This window comes from Lynx canadensis, chromosome A1, assembly GCF_007474595.2.
Source record: "Lynx canadensis isolate LIC74 chromosome A1, mLynCan4.pri.v2, whole genome shotgun sequence".
NCBI lineage: Eukaryota > Metazoa > Chordata > Mammalia > Carnivora > Felidae > Lynx > Lynx canadensis.
The window spans coordinates 7,109,933-7,136,426 of NC_044303.2; the positions used below are offsets into that span (position 1 = coordinate 7,109,933).

General features: G+C 40.3%; 1 protein-coding gene across 3 annotated transcripts in view; it reads right to left on the reverse strand.

Annotated features, from left to right (window-relative positions):
* Positions 1 to 26,494, reverse strand: part of LNX2 (ligand of numb-protein X 2) — an 83,742-nt gene that overhangs the window by 38,249 nt on the left and 18,999 nt on the right. The window lies entirely within an intron of this gene.

A 26,494-nucleotide genomic window follows, 5' to 3' on the forward strand; every position in this document is an offset into this window, starting at 1 on the left:
TCTGGTTTTATGCACTTGCAAGGCAATACCAAAGGCTGTCTTTGCAACGTAGTCTCAAAGATAATTCGGTGCCTGTTTACAAAACGACCTTTGCCCTGCACTGTTTCGAAAATACGGATTTCAAAATATGTACGATTTGAATATTCTCTCTCTGTGGCACGGTTTATAGAAATATACAACCGCGCGGCATACATAAACAGCATCTGTGCAAACTCCATAAAGTGCAATACTCTTTTATGCCATTAGAGGAAGAGGCCCACTGTAATTCAATTAGATAACATGTGTTATAAATTACGATTCCACCTCCTATTATTCCACACTTCGATTTCTTCTTGCTTACTCAAAGCAGCAATGTGTGTGTGTGTGTGTGTGTGTGTGTGTGTGTGTGTCTCCTCTCCAGCCGTAAGACTCTCATGATGGCCTCGCCCGTTTAGTGCGAGGCTAGTAAGGAATGCTCCCCTCCCCCTCCCCAGCAGCACCCGGGGGTTAAAAATCAACCCCAAAGGCAGCAGCTGTCTATATTCATCTTCTGTAAATATTTACAGCCTCCAGTATGTGCCAAACACTGAACAAGGAGACAGGAGAGGTAGAGAGAGGACAGTTAAGAAAACTCATTATTAAAATTCAGTATACTCTAAGAAAGCATCATAAGCATCCTAAGAATGCTGTTACGTGAATACGGAGAGAGATGAATTAGGTGGCATCTAACTCAAGTTTGGCTTTAGAGCCGGAAATACTTTCCAAAGGGGGAGAACGTGCGCTATGAGTCGGGACAGGGCATGTCAGCCAGCCAGAGCCGGGCAAGAGCCTCTCTGCAGTCTCAGGGGCTTCTGAGCACAAGACACGCTTGAGGAGTACCGGCAGATCAAAATATCCGAGGCCCGACACACTCGGGGCGGGGGAATCACAAAGCTCGGGTCTCCCCGCCCTAAGAACGGAGAGGGTAGGACACCACGTTAATGCTCCCGACATTTGTTTCAATGACGAAATTCTCCTCCCATCACACTTAGGCACTTACTATTTTATTTATTTGGAGTATTTACTAGAGAGACAACGTTAACATTTCAACCAAGGTGACAAGAACGGCCATAAATGATGAACGGATGGGACAGGATTCAGAGGGGAGGACTGATCTGCGATCAACTGTTTGTTTTGAAAAATTACTTGATAAAGTAACAACAGCAGCAGCCTGTGATCTAACCTTGTATCAGTACCAACATGAAGAGAGCAAGTGCTTCTTGTAACTCACGAGGCTGGTTCTTTACCCTCTGGGCATCATAACTTGTTAAACGTCAGTGCAGGTCTGTGAGATTAAGGGGAGAAACATCATTTATCCCAGGCAGACAGACCGGGTATCCTACTACAGAATGTACCCAGACTCTTACTCCTGACCCAATTAGCAAGAAAATTCACATACCCTTGGCTCTTCTTTCTTTGTGATAGTGTTTATTCTAATTTTTCTCTTCCTCAGGAAAATATACTGCAATTCTAGCCTCCCACATAATGACTAAGAAAGCATCTCTCTTCAGACTATTATGTTTTAGCTATTTTCTAAGTCTCTAAATGACTTTTAGTTCTTTGATTATTTATCACACAATCTTTTCATGTGGAAAAATAACATGTTCCCATTTGAAATACCAAATAACAGCATTATCTCCACCCCCGAAATACCTCTGCTACCATGAAACAAATATTAAGTGAAAAATTATCATGTGTAGGTCACTAACATGTGGTCAGCATAGAAATACTGACTAAAGAACTGTGAGGCTGTATAACATAAGCACTTAAGAGCACATACTCAAGCCGGTCCGTGAGGGTTCAAATCTTCACTCTTGTCACTTACTAGCTTTGTGACCTTCCCAAATGTCTCTGTGTCGGCTTCCTTCTCAGATGTAAAATGCGGGTAATAATAGTGCCTATTTCAAAGGGCTGATAGAATAAATAAGTGTGTGTGTGTGTGTGTGTGTGTGTGTGTGTGTGTGTGTGTACAACAGAGCCTGGCACATAATAGGTGCTATATAAGTATTAGCTATTATTACTATCATTAAAGAAACAAAAGTTCAGACAGATTTTATGATTTGCAAAAAGCCAAACAACTTATAATTACTTGGTAAGAGATAAGGGAGATAAATCTAGTTCTTTCTCGCTTCAAAATAACCCAAAAGTAAATTAAGTAATTATAAGAAAGAAGAGAGGCATTTCATGAAAGCCTTAGTGTATGAATTTTGTTAACAACCCCTAATCCCATCCCTCTACTCCCAACCCAGGCAGATGACTTCATTCCTTCTTTGTGTGCAAATCCACTCCAACACCTTATGTACCACTTCTCACACTAACCTATGAGGTCCTTAAGAGCTGGACCTCCCACGGAGGGGCTCAGTAAATGCTCAAAGACCACACAAGTGACAATTTGCTTGAGCACTCTTGCTACATCTAGGTGGCCAGAAGCACATCTATGTTTACAGGAGGATATGTCTGTGTTTACATATAATTTTGATTTCAGATATTCTGTGAGCACAATCTGAAATATTAAAATATGTTAAACAAATAACAGTCTTAAATATCTTTCATAATACAAAGATAAAATGTAGTATAATGTGTCTCTTTACAAAACTACGTCATCTGTTTAGCTAATATTCCAGGAAGAGTAAAGAGACAGAAGCTATTAAATCGGCTGGGAATATCACAACACGTTTTAAATAATATCTTGGGGGCGCCTGGGTGGCGCAGTCGGTTAAGCGTCCGACTTCAGCCAGGTCACGATCTCGCAGTCCGTGAGTTTGAGCCCCGTGTCAGGCTCCGGGCTGATGGCTCGGAGCCTGGAGCCTGTTTCCGATTCTGTGTCTCCCTCTCTCTCTGCCCCTCCCCCGTTCATGCTCTGTCTCTCTCTGTCCCAAAAATAAATAAACATTGAAAAAAAAAATTTTTTTAATAAAAAAAAAAATAATATCTTGAAAAACAGGCAGTACAATGGAAAGGGAGTGAGAAGGCAGTATTTTCTACCTGACTCCAGTTACAAGTAACAGGCTTGCTCTTCCTGCTGAGACAAGTATATCCTGGTGCATCACAGATACTCTCAGAAGAGCTATGCTTTTTCTTAGTCAATTTGCAAACTCCAAAACTGTGTATTATTCAGATTTCTCTTGAGGTTATTTTTTTTTTAACGTTTTTGTTTATTTTTGAGACAGAGAGAGAGCATGAACGGGGGAGGGGCAGAGAGAGAGGGAGACACAGAATCGGAAGCAGGCTCCGAGCCGTCAGCCCAGAGCCCGACGCGGGGCTCGAACTCACGGACCGCGAGATCGTGACCTGAGCCGAAGTCGGCCGCTTAACCCACTGAGCCACCCAGGCGCCCCTCTTGAGGTTATTTTTAACTCAGACTGAAGGAATCCTCGGGGTCCCTAACCTAGGAGATCCAGCCCAGGGAAAAAGACAATGAGCTAAGGATTACCAGCACAGTATGGTTGGATGGGAAACTCCTATGGCTCCTTTGACTCATCAACGCCGAGAGGCTCAGACTCTCCTTACGTGTCCCTCGGGCAAACTCCTACTTAGACGCTACTTGCTCGGTCGAATCCCTTCAGCCTCCTTCCTGGTCTCGGGGACATCTCCCTTCCCTTACGACCTTGCTGCTCTTTACACATACCTTCATTTCAGCAATTACAACATTTGCCTTCTTGTTTATCTGTCTTCTCAGCTCTCTGAGGGTAAAGATAGTATCTTCTTTATCTCTTGTATTCCCCGTTCTTGGCACATATTATGCACTAAAAAAAAATTTGTTCTCAGGCTCATGCTTGAGCCTGAAATGTTCAAGAGTCCTAAAATGTATAATATCGCTATATAAATATATAGGAGAAAACCTTGCACGTTTTTTATTCACGGCACTGCAAAGCAGTCAACATGCTGGACCCTGCTCTATGACTACAGAGAATGAGACATTACTTCCTTTAGCCTTTAAAAGTCTGAGAATTTTAAAAAGTTATTTTCTTACCTGATGCTATCAACACAAGAAACTTTTCTTTTTTACAATTTTTTAAATGTTTATTTATTTTTGAGAGAGAAAGAGCAGGGGAGGGGCAGAGAGAGACGGAGACATAGAACCCGAAGCAGGCTGGCAGCACAGAGCTCGATGCGGGGCTCAAACTCATGAACTGTGAGATCGTGACCTGAGCCGAAGCTGGACGCTCAACAGACTGAGCCACCCAGGCGCCCCTGAAACTTTTCTCACTGTATATGTTACGGACCAGTTTTGACAACCGCCTTCGTACAAGGCAGTGGATGTCAAACTTTTACACCTAAGAAACCCTTTACCCACTCTGGACAAGTCTGGCGGTTTCTTAAAGAACTAACGTGCAGCTACTGTTCAGCTTATTCCAGAGCAATGAAAACTTATATTCACTCGTTAGCCTGTGCATCTTTATTTGCAATGGCCCCCAACTAGAAACAACCCAGGCATCCTTCACCGGGTGGGTGGGTAAACAACCATGGTACATCTGTCCTACAGAACAGTTCTCAGCAATAAAAAAGAATGAGTTATGATTGCTACACACAACCTGGAATTATCTCCAAAGAATGATGCGGAGTGAAAAAAGCCAGTCCCAAAAGGCTGCGGACATCATTCCACTTAGATAATATTCTTTTTTTTTTTTTTTTTTTAAATTTTTTTTTCAACGTTTTTTATTTATTTTTGGGACAGAGAGAGACAGAGCATGAACGGGGGAGGGGCAGAGAGAGAGGGAGACACAGAATCGGAAACAGGCTCCAGGCTCTGAGCCATCAGCCCAGAGCCCGACGCGGGGCTCGAACTCCCGGACCGCGAGATCGTGACCTGGCTGAAGTCGGACGCTCAACCGACTGCGCCACCCAGGCGCCCCAGATAATATTCTTGAAATGACAACGCAATCGACTAAAATCTTGAAATATTCATTTGTTAATAAAACAACAAACCTGTTACATGCCAAGATTCTTATGAAAAATAACATTTCTTTTTCCAAAACAAAAAATACAGTGAGAAGAGAGGCAGTTGTTTTTCATCTCTGCAAACCTGGAGTCTCAAATCTGTTTCTGCTTTCAATCTGTTGTGAGATCACATGCATCCTCTGGAAACTCCATTAGACACTCATCAGAGAATGACGGTGGAAAAGGCAGATAATGTTTTCGCATGATTGGGGAAACAGTTTTGACCTCGTGGGCCCAATGGAAGAGAGTAAGGGATCCTGGGTCACACTGTGAGAACGAGTACAGAGCACTGACGGGTTCTAACAGTCTTCTTTCACAAGAAGTACCCGTCAATAACCAAGACGACTTTCAACAAAGACACAAACTCAAAAAGGTAAATTGTTGAAATGAGCCTACACTGGAGGCGTCTGTCTTTCCCGGAATAAAGTTCCTTTCCCAGAGCCTTTTCCTACTTCAAGAAGCATGTCTTATTTAGCTGTACAGAAATGCTTAGCATACTCTATGACAGCCTTACATAAATCCTGTTCTTAAATTAATCAAAACTTATTTCCTATTCCATGTCGCCAGGAAAACGACCAAAGAGCAGTTTCCAACAATTCCACATACACGATTCTCTCATTTTTCTATATAAAGCTGTAATTCAGCACACTTAGCTATTCGTCTATCTCTTCTTGTGGTATTTGAAAAACCATTTTAAAATTCTCAAGATGCAAAATATAAATTAAAAAATAAAACATAAAATTCTCAAGGTGCCACTTGTAGTTACATGTACCCTATTTAATAATCCAGAAAATTAATAAGGTAAGCAGAAAATGCTAGAAGCTATGAAACTTAGGCTCTAAGCTCTACGCCAGCTGGGTAACTAGGTCACTACGTAATTAATTCTTTCATTCACCAAATGTTTACCCAATGTCTACTATTTGTTAGTATATCATATATATTCCGAAGCCTTGGCTTCCTGCGTATAAACTGTCAGCTTTTCCTAAATACTAATTGATCTCTCTCTCTCTCACACACAGACACGGAGTTAAATGTAGACCTAAAATTCTTTTTTTATATATAACCAAATACTTTTATATATATATATATATATATATATATATATATATATCCAAATACTTTTTTTTTTTTATATATATAACCAAATACTTAGTGATAGGTCATATTTACCTTTTAGCCCACACATTTGTTATTGCTTCTGTTAATTTCAGTATCTTATCCTATGAAATGGAGGTTAAATTGTGGCTAGCAGAGAATTAACAAGTCTCAAATGTCCTTCTACCTTTAGTCTTCTAATTTTGAACCGTTAAGCTATACTGACAAACTTTCAAAAGCAAAAAAAAAGATAAAGGCCAAAACCAAACTGCATTACCTTCCCATTTCCTACAGGCTCAGATAGTGATACTAAAGCTGTATTTTATTTTATTTTATTTTTAATGTTTACTTATTTTTGAGAGAGAGAGAGAGAGAGAGAGAGAGAGAGCGAGAGCGAGCAGGGGAGGGGCAGAGAGAGAGGGAGACACAGACTCTGAAGCAGGCTCCAGGCTCCGAGCCGTCAGCGCAGAGCCCGTTGCGGGGCTCAAACCCACAGACCGCGAGATCATGACCTGAGCCGAAGTTGGACGCTTAACCAACTGAGCCACCCAGACGCCCCCGAAAGCTGTATTTTAGAAAGTCCTACTAAATTATGTTACCTTAGAGTAGTTTATTTTTTTTATTTTTTTTTTTGTTTTTTTTTTTTTACCTTAGAGTAGTTTAAAAACAGAATTGATATAAAACTATTTCGAAAAAGAAACATACCATATGGAATGCTAAACGTGTCTGGACGGCTAAGTATCCAGACAAACCTCTGCCAGTAACGAAAGACCTCTGTGGAAAGAACTTTATTCCAGGGAAGATAGACTCCTGCAACACGTGGGCTCTTCCCACCTGCACTCCTTACCGCCAGCTGAGTTGGGGCAATGTCTAACATCTTGGCGTCACAAATTCCCAAGTGTTGCACATACCTGAACGGTGCAGGGCAGGTGGTGAGAGGGAGCTACCGTTTTTACCGGTTCGGTTTTACCTCGGACTTGACCTGCTGGGTATCATTTAGATGCTTCTTTCTATTACATTCAAAGGCAAGTGTTCTGATTTTATTAAATTAAATCATCTGTGTTCTTCTAAAGGATGAAAACTTTCAAACACTTAACTTCCTGCACAGTAAAATACAGAAAACACTTGTTTTCAAGCGACTGATAAATTCTTAACTTGGAGGTCTTTTCAAAAATGCCTAGTTTCAGTGATTGTGGATCACAACTTCTCCACTAACTCTCAATTACCCAAGGGAGTGAAAAGCATCAGAAGAGTCCCTGGAGTTAGAGTTTGCAGAGTTTGAGGTCTGGGTTCAAAATCTGGCCCTCTCACTCACTCAGTAGCAACGTGACGTCGTGATGTGCACAGCACTTAAACGTCTATAAATCTCAGGCTCCTAGTGTGTAAAACAGCAATGGAATTTTGCTTACAACATAGGATTACTGTGAAGCTAAAAATGTTACAACAGCCAGAAAGAGAAAGCAAGTATGACAGGGAAGGCACAGCACTGGGAGAAGGGTGGCTTTCTAGGTGGAGCCATCAGCCAAAAAGCTCACTGTGAAGGTGGCACTTCAGTTAAAACCAAAAGGAAGTAACTAGAAGGCCACGCAGGTATCTGGTATAAAGGCGCCTGTTCCAGACGAATGCAATAGATAGTAAGCATAAAGGCCTGGAGGGCAGAACGTGCCAGGCGTGTTCAGTGAACAGTAAAGAGGCCAGCGTGGAAGACGCGAACAAGGCAGACAGAAGAAAACGGGTCAGAATGGTAACTGGGGCTAACTAAATCTTGCGGGCTTATGGTACAACTTTGGCTTTTACTCTAAGTACCTCAACAGGATCGCTGTGGCTGCTATGCTGAGAAGAGGCCAAAGGTAGAAGCAATTAGGAGCCTACTGAAACCGTCTAAGACATGACTGTTGTAAGAACCAGGCAGACATGACTGAGATCATGAGAAGCTACTCCGTTCTGGACGTATTCTGAAGACAGACCGATATGATTTGCCAAAGAATAAGATGAGTGTGTGGGCTGATACGGGGGGGGGGGGGGTGTTAGAGGTCAAAGGCGGGGGGGTAGAGGTCAAAAATGATTCCAAGGTGTTTGGTCTGAACTGGAAAAAGAGAATGAACGTCACTGAGATGCAAGTCTGTAAGAGGGTAGCTTTAATGGCTATACTCAAGTTTGAACATCTTAAGTTTGATATGGCTATCAGATCTCCAAGTAGAGACTCTGAGTAGGCAGTTAACTACACTGCCCGCCTCAAGAGGGAGGATTGGGCCGGCGATACAAATTTAGGAAGCATCAGTGTATGGAAAGCCATCAGATAGGAAAAGATCCCCAAAGGAGAGTGGATGAGTGGTAAGTAGCAAAGAAGCCAGCAGACTGAGTCCTAGGACATTCCAGCACTATGAAGTCTGGGAGATAAGGGGGGGACCAAACTGAAGGGGAGTGGCTGTTAGGGTAGGAAGGAAATCAGGAAAGCATGGTGTGGAGAAACCAAATAAACCAAGTGCTTCAAGGAGGAGGGAAGAATCGACTGTGTTAAATCCTGCCGGCAAGTAAAATAAGATTAGGACTGAGTAAGCCTTGGATTTAGCAACATGGAATTCACCAGTGACCTTGATACAGAGTTTTGGTGGAATGAGCGCAAAAGCTTCCTGGAAAGAGTTCAAGAGAAAATTGGAAGACAGCAATTAGAGCACAGACAGTTCTTTTCAGAAATTGTGCCAAATGGAAAAGGGGGAAAATCTTGAATCCTGGGATGAACTGGAAGACTATCCGAGGTGACAGCACGTCCTGCTCCTTAACCAAACCTCCACGTGTACCAGGTTATTACTGTATTTACACACAGCCTTAACTCCTTGCTCCTTGCAACAGACCTCCTCCTTCCCGATCTGCAGATGAACTTCCCTCTACCTGGGCTCAATATCCCATACCTTTGTCAACCTTTGTCAGTTTTCTCCTCTCTCTCCCACCTCTAACTCTCTCCCCTCCCCATAAAGGCAGTTCACGTCTCCACAGTTTTAAACGTGAAAACGGGAGATCTGTCGACTATTACCGCCTCCCCCACCTTCAATTCACCCCCAATGTTTCTGGAATGTGAGACCGTGAGTGCAATCTCCAGTTTTTTACACAAAGAGCTTCCAATCTCCACCAGCCCAAGACTGCTTTTGCGGTCTGAAGTGTCTAACCGATCACTTCTCAGGGCCAGCGTCCGCTTTACCTCTCTGTAATTTACTAATTCCTCTCCTTGAAACTCCTTGCTCCCTGGGCTCAAATTATACCAGTCTGTTCTGGTTCTCTCTCATCCAATGTACCACTCTTTTGTGACAGCCTTGCAGTTATTTCCTTTAGGCAAATGCTAAGAAAGTGAGGTTGCCAGGCCCAGTGAAAAAGTTTCTGATTTCTGTCACTCAACTGCCCTCCCAGAGAGCCAACAAAATTCTGGCTCCTACCAGCAATGTATAAGCATGCTAACTCCTCTCGAACTGTTCTAATCCTGGTTGATTTTATTCTTTTTAATATTTATAAATCTGACCATTGAAAATACAAGTGTAACATCTCATTTTTCCTTTAATTTGCATCTCTTTGGCTGTAGCTAACTTCATATGATTATTAGCCTTAATTGTCTTGTGAGGGGCTCTATATCCTTGGCCCCATTTTTTTCTATTGAATTTTAGTCTTTTTCCTGATAGGAACTCCATATATTAAGATAAAAGCTCTTTATCAGATCATAATTTCTTTTCCCAGGCATCCCGTGGGCCTGTGTGCCCACTGACATAAAGAAGTTGCCCATTTTCATGCAAATGAATACATTTTTCCCTTTAAACATCCTTCCACTACTCTTACCCCTCCTCCATAGTGAGATAAAGATATGCCTCTATTTTCTTTATTTGTATAGTTTTTAATAAAATGGTTACCATTTGTTCCGAATACACTCTGAGAACAGATCTACCCTTATTTTTCTCCCAAGTTATTAAATAATTGTCTCAGTTCCCGTATATCTGACTCACACTTATGTTCAAAACCCATGTCATTATTTCCCTCTAAATGATCCTATTACCACACTTCCTAATGGCACTTCTAGACGCCCAGTACCCTTTAACTAGAACCAGAGAATCCTGTTTCTCCCCCTCTCTGCCTCATTTTCCACCCCCAGTCACCAAGTTCCCACCGATTCCCCCTCCAGAACATGTTACTTGTGCGTTCTCTACCCTCCATCCCCACCACTCCTCCCAGAGTAGGCCACATGGCTTGTCGCACCTGTCGTTTTACTAATCCCTCAGCAGGGATCACAGTCCCGTTCCTCCTCAACTATCCACCCTTTACAGCACCAGCAGCCCCACAATGGTGATCTTATTTTCTTAACACCCTTCTGTAGGCTCCAACTGCTACCACAAAGCGAAAACCAAATTCTTCAGCCTGCTACTTAAACCTTCTACATCTGCCTCCTTTAGTTTCATTTCCTGACAGATTCTACACATTCCACCCTCTGGCTATGCCAAACTACTTAAACAACTTCCTGACCTCAGCAAGTCTTCTCTCCACTTGGAATGCCCTCTCCCGCCTTGTTGATCTGCAGAACCCCTGTCCACTTAATGGCCAATTCAAGTGAACCCTCCGCTACAAAGCTCTTTTCTCATCCACCCAAACAAAATCACTCATCCTGTCCCTTACGCCGCCATTTTATTACGACTTCATTCGCTCCTCACTGCTGAGGTAAAAGCAACCACTTGCCAGCATGTGTCCGCCCTACAGGACATCCCTTAAAGGTCAAGTAGCGTGTCCTGCATCACTCATAACTCCAGCATCTTGTAACGCACCTGCCTGCACGCGGTTAAGAACAATCTCAGGACTGAGAGAGAGAATGCTTTCACCTGCCTCACCAAATCTGGATTCCACACCTCTAGAGTTTTTATTCCTACTGCCTCTGCTCTAAATCAGGTCCCTGTTACTACTGGAATCATACCTCCTGTGTCTCATTTCACTTCCCCATCACAAAAGGTGATTTCATAACAAACAACGATGATTCTATCATTTCTCTCCAGGAAAAAAAAAATCTCTTTATAGAAGAAAGGCCTAGTGCCTTAACAGGGTATGTCTGACTCTTATTGCCACCCCTAAGTCTCCAAACTCTGTGTTCTAGCCAGAAGCTTCTTCAAACCACTCACTGAACACATATGTCATACCACTATGCGTCCAGGGACTGCTAGTTTGTCTCTCTTCTCTGACGGTATCTTCCAGCGTCTCTCCTTCCTTTCTCTCCCTGACCTCCACCTCGTCTCAACTACTCCGTCCCTCTGCACCCCCAACATCACACTCCCCTTACTCGTCCCACCAATTTCCTAATAAGCCTCTGCCCTGTTACGTTACAGACTTCCTTATCTTCTTAAATGGAAAATACTAGCCATCAATGTTTACCCAATGACTCATTAATATACATACCCATGATTCTTCCACAAAGAGCTCTCCGACTGTCTCAACTGCCACTTCCCTTAAATGTTTGTCACCTGTTACTTCTCTCTCACACACATACCCACACTCGTAGTTTGTGGCTACTAATCTGCTCTCGGTTGGGCATTCACATACCCCCACTTATTAGGAACCATATGTGAAAAGCAGCCAGGCCTGGTGAGGCTTGGAAAAAAACCACCACAAGGTACGTGGCTTCAGTGAAGCCACCTGGACACAAATGGTTATGGTTCCAGGGAAATAAATCACTCTATCCAAATGTGGAAGTGGGTCGTTCATAAACCAAAACGCCAACATTTTAAGGTATCATTGAAACGTAAGTGCCAAACAGATCAGGCATAAGGGATCAGGTTTTTACTTGTTTGGTAAGCCTCTCACTCTGGATTTTATATATACACATATATACTTTTATATATATTATCTGGATTACATACTCTGGATTTTATACATACACACATATACCTTTATATATGTTATCTGGATTACGTACTCTGGACTTTATACATTCACACATATACCTTTATATATATTACCTGGATTACATACACATGTACATCCCTTTGGTGGTGTTTGCCATGACAGCATTACCATGTGTCTCCTCAAATTACTCCTGTAACATTTTACTTTACAGATATACAGGTTTAGTTGTACTTGTAAATTTTACCTAGGAGATTTAGCATTTTCAGATACAATCTGGGGCGAGGAATTACAGGGAGATGAAAAAAATCAAATCATACTGCAGAATAGGGTTACTTCTGGGAATTTTCTTTAAATCTATTCTTAAATAGGAGATGTAGATTCCTGCTCAGTTTCTCAAAGACTGACAGTTTTTGAACTCGTCCTTAAATATTGGGCTTTTTTGCCCTCTAGCTAAACATTATGAAAAGCTTTTAAAAAGTGGTAATAATTACCATTAGATATTTCAGTGGTTTTATTAATATTGAAAGACATTTTAGACAGAGACAATCTAAGAAACAAGAGATTTCACAATTCTTTTTTTTATTATTTAAAAAAAAAATTTTTTTAACGTTTATTTATTTTTGAGAGAGACAGAACGTGAGTGGGGGAGGGAAGGAGACACAGAATCCGAAGCAGGCTCCAGGCTCTGAGCTGTCAGCACAGAGCTCGACGCGGGGCTTGAACCTATGAGCTGTGAGATCATGACCTGAGCTGAAGTCGGATGCTTCACCAACTGAGCCACCCAGGTGCCCCAAGTATTTCACAATTCTTAATGGTTCCTATATCCTAGCCCTAAATAACACCCCCAGAAAAATCTAATGGTTCTGTTGAAAACAAAAACTTAAAATTTAGAATTACACACACACACATACACATGCTACAATTTGACAGTCATTTTCTACTCCAACATTTTATATTGTTGCTTCTTTCTTCAAATTTATTATAATTTTTTATTTTAAAAATATCTGTTGCTTAGTAGTCTAATATGGGAATCTACCCTGTTTCTAGAAGCTATTTGATTTAATCTGAGTTAATCTATCAACTATTCTATACACACATACATAAATCCTAACGCTTTCAGAAAAGAAACCCAGAAAGTTGGATGGATGTTCGGTATAAGCTAATGCAAAATAAATTAAGCAGAACAATGTTTTTACACAATTACGGAGCCGAGCCTTCTATCTTTTCCCTTGATGTACTACATATATTCAGAGTTCATCGTAACACCTTAGAAATGTTTCTTCACTTTTAAGGATGCCTATGGTGTTTTGACCAGTAGGAAACCCAGTTTAGGAAATACGAAAAATAACCGTATTTCCTAAGGGTTTTAGTTAAGAAATAGAGAAATTTAAAAATTCTACTTCCCTTTAAAAATTTTTAAATGAATTCACATAACAAGCAATTATAAAGTAGTTAATAAGCACCTTATATTTATAGCATTTCTTGTTATTAAGTACATCACCATATGGTATAAACAGCTCAGTACCATATGCTTATTACTTCTTCTGGATGCTGTGTCCTTCTAGCTATATTTTTGCAGTAGTTGGAGAAGTACAATAATACACTTGAAAAGCATTGTGTTGTGTTGTACATATTATGTATATGGGGGGAATGAAATATTCATCATATAACAACTTGTAGTCTTAGTACAATTACATTAAGGATATGTATATTGGTTTTAAAGTAGATGAAATGCTATGAACTACTCAAGCGTAAACAGCAAATATTGGGTGTAGTATGGTAATTAATCATTGAAAAGGGCAGTAGAGGAGTCAGTCTTCACACCATACAATTCACAAATGCCCCAGACTCCTAATATCAAATTTCAAAGTTAAAGGAGAAAGGAAAAAGATATAAAAATGATTATTTCTGAGTATATTAACTTCTGATGAGAAAAGGAGTTAATATAAATTAATTATTGATTTTAAAAGTATTCTCCCTCAAACACTATCATCTTCTAACTACCTAATCTGCTCAGGCAATTGTCTTTTTTTTTGGGGGGGGAGGTAGGGGGGAGAGACTAAATACATTTATCATTTAAAAATATCTACTTAAAAATTTTTAAGCCACACATTACACTAATTTACATCAGTTAATTATAAATCATTGTTAAACTGGTCAAATAAAAAAAGTAGCTACATTAGACTTAATATATTTATCCTTTAATTTAAATTTTTTTTTTTCAACGTTTATTTATTTTTGGGACAGAGAGAGACAGAGCATGAACGGGGGAGGGGCAGAGAGAGAGGGAGACACAGAATCGGAAACAGGCTCCAGGCTCTGAGCCATCAGCCCAGAGCCTGACGCGGGGCTCGAACTCACGGACCGCGAGATCGTGACCTGGCTGAAGTCGGATGCTTAACCGACTGCGCCACCCAGGCGCCCCATATTTATCCTTTAATTTAAAACATAACATCCAGAACGTTAAAAGCAGTGATGGGACCACAAGTGACTACTTTCTAAAGTTTTCTAAAACAGCCATGTATAACTTATAAAAATCAAGTTCATTTGTTTATTTAAGAAGGCATATTCTTCAAATTAATAGAATAGTGTGCAAAATTGATAAATGAAGGGAAAGAAAGAAAATAAGAGTACCTACATAGGAATGAGGCACGTGAGGACAGGTATCCTTAGCTTCTTAGCAAATTTGCAGGTTTCCTACAATTCAATGGTGGGAACGTGACATGGGCGCAGCATAAAGATCTTCAGGATCTCTTAGCGTTATTATTCCCTTCCATATGCTAAATATAAATGTCGAGATTACACTTTCTTGAAAGTGGAAGATTTCAGTACCATATCCCCATGAGGCCTTAAAAGGGAGCTAGTTAGACCAAGAGGATTCCAGAGTTGGGGCGACTGGGAGGCTGTCAGTTAAGCATCTGACTCTTGATTTCAGGTCAGGTCAGGATCCCAGGGGTGTGGGATTGAGCCCCATGTTAGCTTTGTGCTGAGTGTGGAGCCTGCTTGGGATTCATTCATTCTCTCTCTCTCTCTCCCCCTCTCCCTCTCACACGTGCTTTCTCTCTCACTCTCTCTCAGAAAATATATATACATTAAAAAAAAAAAAAAAAAAAAGAGGATTCCAGAGGAAAGGGGTTAAATAAAACAGCAACTTCCTGTTACAGGAAATCCCTATGTCCATAAACGCACTCACTCAGAGACTACCACCCCAAAGAAGCCAGACATGTGAATTTCAACAGGGCCTATCCCTCCATGTCTCCCAGGATAAATAACTGAAGCCTCAGAATTCCACCAAACACCAGTGAAAATTAATAAAGCAAAAGCTCACTAAGTAGAGTGAGGAGGCCAAAAGTAGGAGCCACACCACTCACTGGTCAATTACAGGAAGAACCATCAATTACAGACTACAACAGAAGAATCCTTAACAGGAAAGACTCATCAACTACAGGCCCCAACAGGAAAAGATGGACACCGCATCTCCTACAAGGAATCAGCTACTCCAGCAAGTCAGCCAATGAGAAACCATCATCACCCTGAACTCTAGCTTTTCTCCAAGGGACTTTTGTTCAAAACAACCCCTCCCAACTTCCTCCTCCTTCTCCATACAATAACATTCCTCTCCTTTGTGGGGCTTGCCTATTGTTTTGCCAAAGCTTGTATGTCCTGAATTAAAATTCTCTGCTATTTCTGAATAAACCCATTTTTGCTGTTTTATTTTTAAGGTTAACACATATGAGAGTACAAAAAAGAGCTCATTCAGTTGTATCTCAGCTTTTTACATGAAAGGGACTCATTAGCCTGTGGAATTCTATCTGTAAAGAAGTCCCTAAGACCAAAGGGTCTTATTTTGACCCTCTCCATCCCAATGAAGAGCCTACCAAACAGTTGTTAATCAACTCAAAACAAGTAAGCACCATTATTCTATGCCCCTATAATCCTATACTTCACCAACTAACTTTTCAGCCTCTTTACATCTCAGATATAACTGCAACCATCTACTATTTTTGGACCATTCTAATCCATTTAGCACCTATCCCAATCTGCTCACCACCAGAGAGCCAATGACTCATAATTAATTTAATCCCTCCCCATTCCTCCATTTCAAATACAGGTTTCTGCCACTATCTGGAAGTGGAGCATTCCAACGAAGTCTTCTGTAAGTAGAAATGGCATAAAGCAAAGAAGCGATCACCATTAATTTATGTGGAAAAAATGCGGGCCATTCCTGTACCCCCAAATAACTTCTCTTAGGCTTTTCTGATACCTTAGGACACATCTTGCCGACAGATGCACAAATTAAACCGAGACAAAGCACAGAGGCTCACACAGTTCAGAGCTGTGGTGGCTTGACGGCAAGATGTTGAGTGCAGCTCTCTGGGAAGGGGTGTAGGGCCACTCTGACTAATCCAGATGTGCACTGTCCCTGGTAATTGCTCATGCAAAACAAACAGTGCTATTTTCACCTTTCTTTCTTTCTTTCTTTCTTTCTTTCTTTCTTTCTTTCTTTCTTTCTTTCTTTCTTTTTTTGTAAAAGTAAAAATCCTCTTTGGATTTCTTTTGGTTAGTGAAAACAAGTACTCTTGAAGTCCTTTGTCAAAGCAAAATGGCGGAACATGAACTTTTGAAGAGGGGGGAAACCTGTAATTTTGCCTGCGAAACTACTGTTATTAATAAAATATATATAAAATTACTCATGAGAGCTTCAGTGAAGCATGAGAGAGCCAGTTTTCCAAACGTAAAGGTGTTATTCCATGTCTATTTAATTCCATGTTAAATAATTCTACCCATACACAGAACACAAGGAAGTTTATGGCTTTTGAGAAATGCATTCATCTTTTCAAAATATTACCTCAGGATATTGCTTCTGAATGGATCTAGAATTTTATGGCCACAGATATTATTCTGTAGCCTTTAATTTAATTTTTAATTACATTATTTACATTAATCTTTAATGTATTAAATTATATCTAACAAATATTTACTGAGTGCCTGCTATGTGCTGGGCTGTGTACGAGGCAAATAAAACTGAGTACCTAATCCACAATTCTATTGATTGAAAACATTTAAGTCTCCATTTTCAACCTATATATTTCACAATAGTTTTTAAGAGAACAAATGTGATCAAAACTGGAAATAACAACAAACGAAAAATTCAGTTGTATTTGTGGCTCTTGGCAGATAAAATGTTTTCAATGCACATTCTCTTCATTTTAATTCATTTCATTAGAATGTGAAAAGCAGAGGCACACATTAAATGCCCATAAAAGGAAAACTCTTGGCTTAGAGAACAGTCTTAAAGGTAAAAAAATCCATTACATAAATATGTTTTCAATTAAGTATGATTTATATAATTATTTGTACTTATAGATTGTGAGGACGCCTTTTTTTTTTTTTAATTTTTTTTTTCAACGTTTATTTATTTTTGGGACAGAGAGAGACAGAGCATGAACGGGGGAGGGGCAGAGAGAGAGGGAGACACAGAATCGGAAACAGGCTCCAGGCTCTGAGCCATCAGCCCAGAGCCTGACGCGGGGCTCGAACTCACGGACCGCGAGATCGTGACCTGGCTGAAGTCGGACGCTTAACCGACTGCGCCACCCAGGCGCCCCGTGAGGACGCCTTTTAATCAACATGGGTACCGAAGAATCTAGTCCACAGAGGTTACAGGTTATTTAGCTAGATCAACTGCATATCTAAAAACAAATTCTAATAGAAACGATGGTGAAAAGGAAAGGACCCGCTGGAGGGAGGTTAAGTTTACAGGCAGCTCCAGAACCTTAGATCAATGGTATTTCATAAACTTTATTTTCTTAGTCTTTTCTCTCCTCATCTCTGTCCTTCCCTTCCTCTATTTCGATATCACATTCTCTACCCTTACCTGTCTTTTCTTTTTCCAACAAAATCTAAGGAAAATAAATCGACAAAGTGATTTGTATCCAATTTACGAAAATTAATATATTACTTTGTTCTGAGGACATCTGCACGTAACAGAAGACAAAATGAAACATTAAAGGAACACATCTTTAATTAATTTCAGGTACTTCCAAAGAAGTGGATCTGAGTGGAGCTGACTTAACAAGGAGACTTTCCCAGCATACCCCCAGTATCATTATACACTGGCTAGATGCCTCTTTGCAAAGTTCAACCGGCTGGCAGGAGAGTCTCTCACAGAGGGATTCAGACCTTCCTCCCTTAAATGGGTATTGTTCCCTCAAAAGTAATCAGGCTTCTGTCAGCTTTCAGGCAAACTTTAGATGATGGCTAGAGGGAAATGATGTGAATGGGTCTGCGTGTCAGGGGAGAGGACTATGGCAGTGGGTTTGGTACAGGCGAGGGGATATGGCAATAATGTAGGAAGGCAAAACAGAAAGTGACTGCAATGGTCAAGATGAATGGTAATGAGAACTTGAACTAATGTAATGAGTAGCAACGGTCAAAAGAGGGGTGGATTTGGGCAACACTTTAGGATGTTCAAAAAAAAAAAAAAGGCGAGAAGCTGGAGGGTAAGGAGTCAGCGTATCAAAACCAGCACAGACATATCAAAGAAAACAAAAGCTATACGTGACCTTTCCTTGTATTTCCCATCAAAATACAACTACGCTCCCTGTAATTCAAGGTTAGCTTCTCAGTCATAAATATAAGAATTTCCTGATATTGCCCAAAGCCCAAATTTAATGACCTATTTAATATTTTACTCTGTTAATTACCTTCTGTTGAGGAAGAAAATATCTTTCAAGATTTACCAAAAATGCCCATCATCAGGAGGAGGTGGAGTCTTAGGCTGTCACCTTCTGCTTGGAACAACAAAGGCACCGGGCTAGACAATCAGCAAGCTTGTTCCAGCTCAAACATTTCAGCACAGCCCTGGGTAGGGATTGGGGGGTGGGGGGTGGGGCAGTGGGACAGGGTAGTGTGGAAGAAGGAAGTTTCGCCACTGTTGAAAACTAAAACACAAAACAACCATGGTAAACACCTAGGGCCCACCCTGCCTGAAATTCAAGGCCCAATATGCTACAGAAAAGCACAGTTTAGCCAGAAAAAGATTGAGAGGTAGTCAACTAAAATGAGAACAAGTGAAGAGAACTAGAACACGGGGAGAGGACAAAATAATTAGGATTTTTTTGGTTAAACAACAGGGACAGGACTGATGTCATGAAGAGACAAATAGTGTAAATTAAACAGGGATTAACTCATGAGAGCAATTTTGACATATAAAAAAGCAATGACGGACGAGATCATTGTAATAGCTGATATTCATGAAGTGTTTACTTTGTGTCAGACATGGTATTAACCGAGATGGGGAATGAACAGATTTAATCCTCAGGAGTTTGATATCATCATTAGCGGCAGCAACCTCATTTTTCAGATGAAGAAGCTGAAAATAAGAAATATTAAGTAACTTGCCCAAGATGCCAAAGTGAGTAATTGAATATGATTCAAAGCAGGCAGTCTGTTCCAGAGCTTTAATTTTTAAAGGATATACACTTAAAATAAATACGTGGAGGTTGCACAAACCAAAATATGTACATACTCATCTACATAGATACAGATATATACACACACACGTATGTGCATATAAATAAATGGATGATAGACTCACAGGGAAATTATTTATCTTCTGTTGTTAGTTAGCATTATGGAGACTAATGGCCAGAAGACAATACATACTGTTACTTGTATAAGGGCCAAAATGCTAGATGGGCCTCATTTTTTATTCTCACAAGAATGTCTCAGAATTTTTTGGGGCGCCTGGGTGGCGCAGTCGGTTAAGCGCCCGACTTCAGCCAGGTCACGATCTCGCGGTCCGTGAGTTCGAGCCCCGCGTCGGGCTCTGGGCTGATGGCTCAGAGCCTGGAGCCTGTTTCCCATTCTGTGTCTCCCTCTCTCTCTGCCCCTCCCCCGTTCATGCTCTGTCTCTCTCTGTCCCAAAAATAAATAAACGTTGAAAAAAAAAAATTTTTTAAAAAAAGAATGTCTCAGAATTTTAAAAAAATTCAGTTTTATTTTTACTGTGATAAGATGGGGTCTTCAAAAATCAACATTCCTTTTGACATCCACACAATTCAAGTGACTTTTCGCTTCAGCATTCCGATATCAAAATCAACTTGAATGAACATAAAACTCAATTAGCATCTCAATTTTTGAGCTGTCCATCCATATCGAACAGCTTCTTGGAAAACATTCACTTATATTTACCATGGGGCATAAATTTTTTACAAAGTTCTGAATGTAACCTTCGTATATAAAAGGATATATAAAGAAATGTTTTATCCATGCTTACAGCTTTCTTCCTGGGCCTTTAAGGTATAAAAGGAAACTTCGTGTTCTCGCCGCTGCAACAATGCTGTCATCCAAGGCCATCTACTCCTACCTCATAAATAAATGTCTCAAGATCTGGAACCCACCTGCTTTCTTATCAGTGGCTCTGAGTTGTAGAAGTAATTTTGGATATAAATGCCTTCACCCCTGCTAGCATCCTGAATGCGATCTGAACTTCTGATTCCTGATAAGACAGGTTCACTTATGTTACAGGCACTATAATTATGTTCTAACTACATAAAGGTGTATTAGTAAGACTTACTAACCAAGCATTCATTAGAAAAGAAAATAAGCGATAGACAATAGAATGAAAATACACAAAGTTATCGGGCAGAAACAGAACAGCGCTCATGCTTTACAACTCTTCTAGAACTCTCCGGCAAACTATTTTAATGGAAAGGAAGACCTTCAAAAGATTACTGGGAAAAAGTGAGTATATAACAACTCTCCCCCAAATTAAATTTTTACATTTTAGATCTCAAAGTCAAGAGACGTATCTAAAAATTTAAACTTCTGCGTCTTGGTTAACAATGGTAGCAGCAAATGTCACCCACAGAGTATTACAGCAACCCCAACAATCTTGGCTGCTGTTGCCATGGAAACAGTCGACATGAAGAAAACCTAACAGTGGAACACTGGTATTTAAAAAAAGAAAACACTTGCTTTTGTTTCCCCCTATCAGTTAACTAACATGGCATATAACAGGTACCTAAATTAGGCACTAGAAAGTTCATGATTCATTCAACAAACATTTGTTGGTCATAGGCTGCGTGCCAGGCACTGTGGTAGGTTACTGTGGAGATCTAAACAGGCCTTGCCCTCACAGATCTTAGTCCAGTACAAAGATTACTTAATTAGCCAATGGCACAAGTACATATAAAACAATAAGAATACATGATATATTGTTAGAAGCGCCTAACAAGGAAGTTCAAAGTCAAGCTTCCCTAGGAATGTGATGCTTTAGGTGATACTTGAGGAAGGTCAACTAAAGACAGCTCAGTAGAAAGCACAAGGAAAAGGTGGGAAGTCTGCAGGGGTAAGAGTAATTCACCAAGGGCTAGGGACAATGTTAAGGATTTGGATGTTTATAAACAAAAAGATATGGAAGGGTTCTAAGAAGGACAATAATAAGATGAGATTTGTATTTCAAAAACTTATTCTGGATATATTGTGAAACAAGAATTAAGGGGAAATTTGAAAGAATGCAGGGAGCCCAGTTAAAAAGCCATAAGAGTAATAATCTAAGAGAAGAAAAGAGAACTTGAACCATAGGACACCAGTAGTGTAGAAAGAGCATGATTATCAGGCAGATAAGGAGCGAAGAGACTCCCACATTATATTATACCTACAAGATTGAGCTACAGAGAAAGAAAGAAAGAAAGAAAGAAAGAAAGAAAGAAAGAAAGAAAGAGAAAGAAAGAGAAAGAAAGAAGAAGAAAGAAGAAGAGAAAGAAAGAAGAAGAAAAGAAAGAAGAAAGAAAGAAAGAAAGAAAGAAAGAAAGAAAGAAAGAAAGCAAGAAAGCAAGCCACAAAAGGAAAGCTTTCTGGGCGGGGGGCAGTGGGGGGGTAGGTGTTGTCCTTCACAGCATGATAAACACATACCTGGTTGTTTCAAAGACACCATAACAGGATGAAGATCAAACCCAAGGTCATTTCTGTCAAAATTGGGTCCTCCCCTGGAGAACGGGCTCTAGTACCCACCATACAGGCACATAAGCCAGAAACTCAGAAGTCACCTTTGACAGTGCCCTCTCCCTCACCTCCCACACCTAATCTAGTATAAAGTTTGACTGATTTTACTCTGTAGACTTCTGCTTCGACTTCACTCTCCAACTTTCATTTCTTACCACAGTTCTCATCAATTTCACTTCTCTACTCCACAGATTTTCTATCAGTTCCTTTAAAGTGTCATGCCCCTATTTAACTTAGGACCTTTGCAAATATCACCTGCCCAGAATATTCTTTCCCACTATCCTCTCCTAGCTCCTTCTTGTCTTTTAAAATGTGATGTCTAAAAAAAAAAAAAAAAAAAAAAAAAGTTCCGTATGGCACCCACGACTAGGACTAGGACAGGTCCCCTGTTACCTGGTCGTGGAACATTTCCTTCTTAGTACTTATCACGGTAATTACTTAACTGTATGATTATTTAATGCCTCCCCCACCAGACTGGAAGCTCTGTGAGTACTGGGCCTGTGTTCTGTTCAGCATCATAGCCTTAGCGCCAAACACACCGCCTAGTACCCAGGGGATGATTAATATTTTTTAAAACCGATCATTAATTCAACATTACCGATAAGGTATCCGGCATATATAGAGGAGAGAAAGAATGGAGGCTAGAAATGTCTGCTACTTGAACTTATTCTCCAGCACCACTCTGAGCGTTAAAGCCTTATCACACTGGTCGTTTTGTATGGGCCTACTGATTCAATATCTTTAGGGAGGAATCCAGCCAGAGATATCCTTAGTATCATTCCCGGGTCACAAATGTCCATTCGGAGACCATCAAATGCAGGGTTTATTTTCATCTAAGAATATTACCTTATGGCCTTACTTCCTCCTCAAACAACCTGGAAGTCTTAAAGTCCAAGGACTGAAGTATTCCCTCATAACCCTCTTTCTTACTATTACTACATGCTGGACACTATACTAATTGCTTTACAAACGTCATTTCATTTACTCTTTTCAACAAACCCTCTGAAACGGAGGAAGCAGTTACCACCACCATTTTATCGATGAGAAAAATGAAGATCAGAGGGGTTAAAGCAAGTAGGCTGTAAGTGACCCTGATGGGATTCAAACCCTGGTCCAACCAGGTTCAAAGCCCATGTTCAGTGGTACCTGAAGTTAGGGAACTTTTCACCACTCCCTCCCTCTTCTCCATCGTTAAAGTTAAAAACAAAAAGGCATTATATAAGCAACATGCAATAAAAATCCTAGAGAAACCACAAGATTTATAATAATCTATCTGAAGACATTGCCACTCAATCCCACTCTTTGTTTAAAAAAAAAATTTTTTTTTAATTTAAAAAAAAAAGGAGGAGAACTGTGACAATAACCCCAAAGATAGACAATTGTATTAATGAGCTAAAATGTACTTCTCTGTACCGATTCCTCGAATAAGGCTACAATTTAGCATAATTAACTATCTATCTATCTAATCTATCTATCTATAGATATCTATCTATATCTATCTATCTAGGTAGATAGATATAGATATATATGTAAATATCACCAAAACAAAGAGAAACAAAGTTTATATAACAAATGCACGAAACAAGTCATAAAAAGTTCCATCAATCAATATTTTCCTAACAATTTATTATGAAAATTTTCTAAGTTAGGTGTATGTATATTCACAATGTTTCTGAGAAATGCATACATTCATGTAACACAAACCCCTATTAAGATATAGGGATGGGGGGGCGCCTGGGTGGCGCAGTCGGTTAAGCGTCCGACTTCAGCCAGGTCACGATCTCACGGTCGGTGAGTTCGAGCCCCCCGTCAGGCTCTGGGCTGATGGCTCAGAGCCTGGAGCCTGTTTCCGATTCTGTGTCTCCCTCTCTCTCTGCCCCTCCCCCGTCCATGCTCTGTCTCTCTCTGTCCCAAAAATAAATAAAAAACGTTGAAAAAAAAAAAAAGATATAGGGATGGGGCGCCTGGGTGGCTCAGTCGGTTAAGCGTCCAACTTCAGCTCAGGTTATGATCTCATGGCTCCTGAGTTCAAGCCCTGCGTGGGGCTCTGCGCTGACAGCTCAGAGCCTGGAGCCTACTTCGGATTCTGTGTCTCCCTCTCTCTCTGTGCCTCCCCCGCTTGCACTGTGTCTCTTTCTTCTCTCAAAAATACAGATTAAAAAAATATTAAAAAAAAAAGATACAGGGGCACCTGGGTGGCTTAGTCAGTGAAGTGTCCGACTCTTGATTTCAGTGCAGGTCATGATTCCGAGGTGGCGGGATCGAGTCCCATGCAGGGCTCCGTGCTAGGTGTGGAGCCTGCTTAAGATTCTCTCTTTCTCTCCCCCTCTGTCCCTTCCCTACTTGTTCTCTTTCTCTCTCTCTCAAAAAAAAAAAAAGATACAGAACATAATTACCACCCCAGAAAGTTCCCTCATGTCCCTTTCCCAACCACTGCCCTATTTTTTTTTTTCCACAACAGATTAGTTTTGCTTCTTCTAGAACAGGATATGAATGGGAACACAGAGTATGTACTCTCCTGTGTAAGGCTACTTTTACTCAGCATCCGTGTTGCGGTGCACGTTAACTAGCAGTCTGTTTCTTTTCATTGCTCAGCAATATGCCACCGTATCGTGCAGCTTATGGGTGGACAACTGGGCTGTTTCCGGTTTTGGGTGACAATGAACAAAAGCATCTATTAATATTCCTGTACAAACCTTTCTATGAATATACGTTTGGGTAAATACCTAAGAGTGGAAGGTGTGGTCCACAGGATAGGTGTATGCTTAGTTTAATTTAAAAACACATACGCACACACAAACACTGCCAGATCTTCCCCAAAGTGGTTGTACCATTTTAGGTTCCCACCAAGAGCACGGGAGTTCTGGCTGCTCCATATCTTTGCCAACATTTGATATTGTCAATTTTTTTTAATGTTAGCCACTGTGTTATCTGCCATTAGTTAATACTTTACTTTTGAGTTGCAACTATTTCTAAGATTATTATAGCACAAAAATAACTAAGAGGTACATAAAATGTAGGGCAGTATTAAGAAAAGTTACACTATAATTTTACAGATAACTTTCATATCAACTCTTTCTACTTTCCAGAAATTACATGATTGAGAGCATACTTTCTTCTTTAAAAAAATCATTTATTTTTTTATTTTAACTTCAGGATAGTTAACACAGTGTTATATTAGTTTCCGGTGTATAATATAATGATTCAACAATTCTACACATTATTCAGTGGTCATTGTGATCGTGTCCTCTTAATCCCCTTCACCTGTTTCACCCATTCCCCCACCTACCTCCCCTCTGTAACCATCAGTTTGTTCTCTGTATTTAGGAGTCTGCTTTTTGGTTTGTCTCTTTTCTCTGTTTTATTTCTTAAATCCCACATAGGAGTGAAATCATACGGTGTTTGTCTCTGACTGACTGACTTATTTCACTTAGCACTATACCCTCTAGATCCATCCATGTTGTTGCAAATGGCAAGATTTTGTTCTTTTTAATGACTGAGTGATATTCCATTGTATGTATCCACCATATCTTTATCCATTTATCTATCGGTGGACATTTGGGTTGCTTCCATAATTTGGCTATTGTAAATAATGCTGCAATAAACATAGGGGTGCATATATCTTTTCAAATTAGTGTTTTCCTATTCTTTGGGTAAATACCCAGCAGAAAATATACTTTCATTTAGCGTCTTAGGAAACAATCATGTTGTCAAATATTAGCACTTTTACTTAGGAAACTGGTGTCAAAATATTAACTTTCCTTTCTGTTCATCTCCCACGACTTGATAACATCAACAGTTTATGGCTCACTTAACAATCCATAATTTAGGATTAATACTATGAACGGAAACACATTTGTTAAACAGAATATTGCCAAAGTCTCCCTTTAAGACATAATTCCTGGGGCACCTGAGTGGCTCAGTCAGTTGAGCGTCCAACTCTGGCTCAGGTCATGATCTTGCGGTTCGTGGGTTCGAGCTCCAGGCTGGGCTCTATGCTGACACCTCGGGCCTGGAACCTGCTTCAGATTCTGTGCCTCCCTCCCTCTCTGTCCCTCCCCCACTCGCACTCTGTCTCTGTCTCTCTCTCTCTCTCAAAAATAAACATATAAAAAAGTTTTTAATATAATTCCTATTTTCTATTACTGAAAGAATTTCTTCGCCTGTCCCAACATATTTTCATTTTGGAACTGTGGTTAATATCTTTCAATTCAGTTCTAAGGGGACAAGAAGAGCATCTGATGCCACCCCTTAAAATGAAAACAAAAACGCAACTGTGCCATTGGTACAACTGCATATTCTGAATTAGCTTGTAAAGCAGCATGACTGTCCTAGAAACAAGAGCAAATCACCACTTGGATATGTTATGACCACTTCCCATAGCATATGCCCGCGTAAGCGATGCCATTACAGAACTTAGCACTTAGTATTCCTCCACCAAAAGGCTGATGTCCTGATGCAATTTTAATACACACATCTTCTTGGTATCGCCCTGCCGAACACAGATTTGCTTCTGTTTTCTGAAATATTTTCCTTACTAAAAACATATATATTGATAAAA